This window comes from Eimeria mitis, genomic scaffold (genome assembly GCF_000499745.2).
Source record: "Eimeria mitis Houghton genomic scaffold, Emh_scaff3793, whole genome shotgun sequence".
NCBI classification, from domain to species: domain Eukaryota; phylum Apicomplexa; class Conoidasida; order Eucoccidiorida; family Eimeriidae; genus Eimeria; species Eimeria mitis.
In genome coordinates, this window is record NW_013572128.1 from 4,141 (window position 1) to 4,507 (window position 367).

Consider the following 367-nt stretch of genomic DNA (forward strand, 5'->3'; position numbering starts at 1 on the left):
GTTCTGGAGCAGCTGAAACTGTTCGAGTCGCAGGCGAGGCCCGAGGGTTTAGGGTTTAGGGTTTAGGGTTTAGGGTTTAGGGTTTGCGCTGTAATGTCTCTGTTGTGTGGGTTGCAAAGAATTGTTAGGGTTTCCAGGTTGTAGGGTTTAGGGTTTAGGGTTTAGGGTTTAGGGTTTAGGGTTTAGGTCTGTATGCATACGGTGTATATTTGTTCTGTTGCAATTATATTTGCTTATTTTAATTTAATTTATATAACACATTATATTACTAAATACATTATACTATTTATTTATTTTATTTATTTTATTTAGTTTATTTAATTTAGTTAATTTATTTTCTAGGGTTTAGGGTTTAGGGTTTAGGGTT